At 34.2% G+C, this 2,811-nt stretch overlaps 1 long non-coding RNA gene across 1 annotated transcript in view; it reads left to right on the forward strand.

The window, feature by feature from the left end:
* The window catches only part of LOC136819412 (uncharacterized), a 5,548-nt gene extending 3,274 nt beyond the window's left edge, over window positions 1–2,274 (forward strand). Inside the window, exon 2 of the long non-coding RNA XR_010848438.1 lies at window positions 1,879–2,274. This is a non-coding gene — a long non-coding RNA (uncharacterized lncRNA). The remainder of the gene's footprint in view (window positions 1–1,878) is intronic.
* Window positions 2,275–2,811: the final 537 nt, after the last annotated feature.

The raw sequence follows: 2,811 nt of genomic DNA on the forward strand, positions 1-2,811 counted from the left end.
GGCATTCAGGTAGATTTCGAAACAAAACTTACTCTATTTCGGAGAAGCGCATTACTTCGTTATTGAAGTCACTTGAAAATATTTTTGATCATCCAACACGCACTTCTGCAAGACAGCTCTCTTGTGTGGCAGGTAAAATTGTCTCTATGAAATTTGTTTTAGGAAATGTAATTCGATTAAAAACTCGTCTAATTTACAAACTAATTGAATCCAGGGTCTCCTGGGATAAGAAAATAAATGTTACCTTTTTTCATGACGTTTTAAGAGAATTATTGTTTTGGAAGTTTAATCTACGTGAGTTGAATAACAAAAAATCAATAAGAAAATATGAAATTCCAGATTTAAAAGTTTTTTCAGATGCAAGTGCCACGGGAATTGGTGCAATTCTTGATACAAATGTATGTTATAGAAACTTGAAGCGGTTAGGAATAGAAGAAAGTTCTACCTTTAGAGAATTATTGGCTATTAAATATGCGATAGATTCTTTTGACGAAATGTTAGATAGTAAAACGATTTTATGGCACACAGACAATATAAGCACAGCGATCATTATCAGGGTAGGTAGCAATAAAGATTTGTTGCAAGGTTTAGCGAACAATATATATTTATCTTGTAAGAAAAAGGATGTAAAATTAACTGTCACGTGGATTTCTAGAGACAAAAATGGACAAGCTGACAAGGTAAGCAAAACAACAGATTACGACGATTGGTTTGTGAAATCTTCTTTTGTGCACAGTTTGGAAACAAAGTGGGGCAAGTTTAGCATAGATTTATTTGCAGATAGTAATAACACAAAATGCGAACGCTTTTGCTCAAGGTATTTTTCTCCAGGGAGTTTCAAGGTAGATGCCTTTTCGTTCGATTGGTCTGGAGAATTTTGCTATATGGTGCCTCCCCCCTATTTGATTCCCAAAACAATTAAACATTTCCTAGCGTCTCAAGGTAAGACAAAAGGTGTTTTGATTGTCCCCTTCTGGCCTTCTGCAGTATTTTGGCCTTACTTAATTAAAGAAGAAGGGGTTTTTAAAGATTTTGTTAAGGAAGCTATTTTTTACAAAGATTCTAGAGTTTTTATCTCGCAAGGGGAATATAAAGGTTCAATTTTGGGAGATTCTAATCTTGTTATACCGGTTTACGTTTTAATGATTGAAAATCACTTTGTTTAGGTCTGATTGCAAGTGGTATGAAAAGATATTTCAAAGTTTACGATCCAAAATTGGACTCTTTAGTAAATTCGGTACCAGCAGTTTTAAAGCATGCAAGATCAGAAAGCACAAACAAAAAGTACGAAGGATATTTCAAAAAATGGATTAACTGGTGTAAACAATTTCGGGAGATCAGTCCCATGCCCACAAAAGAACAATATGTCGTTTTGTTTATAGTTTCATGCGCACAACAAGATAAATCTTTTTCTGTAATAGAGTCTACAATCATGGCAATAAAATATTTTCATGCGATTTCGGGCCATCAATTTGTCCAGACATCGATTTTAAAATACGCTCTAGAGGCAGCAAAAAGATTGGTTGGGAAGGAAGCAAAGAAAAAGGAACCGATTACAGTAGACATGCTAAAATTGATGATTAAAACATTATCGGCCAGGAAAGACAGTTTAAAGGCTCTGCGATTAATTACAATTTTAATAGTATCATTTACTGGGTTTTTGAGATTTTCGGAATGTCAGAACTTGAGAAGATCGGATTTGAAGTTTTTTACGACTCACGCCATGATTTTTATCGAGAAAAGTAAGACGGACGTTTACAGACATGGGCATTGGTTGTGCCTCGCTAGGTTAAAATCACATTTTTGTCCAGTGAGAGCATTAGAGTCGTACTGTACGAAGATAAAAGAAAATTCTAACTCTAACAACTTTATTTTCAGAGCATTAACATCAAAACATAAACTTCGAAAGGCTAACAAAGCAGTGTCATATTCAACAATTCGTAACGAATTTAAAGCTATCGTAAATGTGTTGGGTTTTGATAAAAGGTTGTACGGTTTGCACAGTTTAAGATCAGGTGGTGTTTCCACAGCTGCAAATCTGGGCGTAAAAGACAGATTGTTAATGAAACATGGAAGATGGAAATCTCATAACGTTAAAAACAGGTATATATCCGAAAGTATTAAAAGTTTATTATATGTATCTAGGAGTTTAGGTTTATGAATGTTTAAGTAACTTTTTTAATAAAGACTCGCGATAATTGTCTCATGCTCTTAGTCTACAGGCTTTGGTACGGCTCCTACTACATGAAAGATATCAATCTGTCTCGAAATCGAGATTTCTAGTTGTTCTTTTTTTGTTTTGTGTCTCAGGCCTATAATTTCGGAGAATTAGTAAATAAATGAATTTATTTTCGGTTCGCAGATAAGAAAATAAGTGTATTTATTTACATTTTCGGAGAACATTATGCGAGAGGCGGAAGGCGTTTTTAGAGTTTTTCGTGTTCGGCATTTTGGGCGTTATTTAGGTAGGCGTTTTTAGGGTTCCGCATTTTATCAATTTTGAAACGTGGGCTTAAGAAGGTAGATTTTTGCATTCCTCTTCACACGTCGTTCAAAGCTTCTAGAGTCGCTTGCAACTTTACTAGCAACACGTCACAAAAGTTTTTAGCGTTGAACGTTTTTTTTAGCTTTTTTGTATGTATTAGATATTGACTAGTGTTTTGTATAATTTTATGTTTTATGTATTAACATAGAATTTGACAGATTCAAAGATTTTCTATCTGAAATTTAAGTACCCTTTCAAAAAGAAAGATTTGATACGACAGCTTCAAAACAGCAGTTTTACATGCGGGTGTTGTGTTTTTCGGTATG

This window comes from Clytia hemisphaerica, unplaced genomic scaffold, assembly GCF_902728285.1.
Source record: "Clytia hemisphaerica strain Z4C2 unplaced genomic scaffold, Clytia hemisphaerica genome assembly, whole genome shotgun sequence".
Lineage (NCBI taxonomy): Eukaryota > Metazoa > Cnidaria > Hydrozoa > Leptothecata > Clytiidae > Clytia > Clytia hemisphaerica.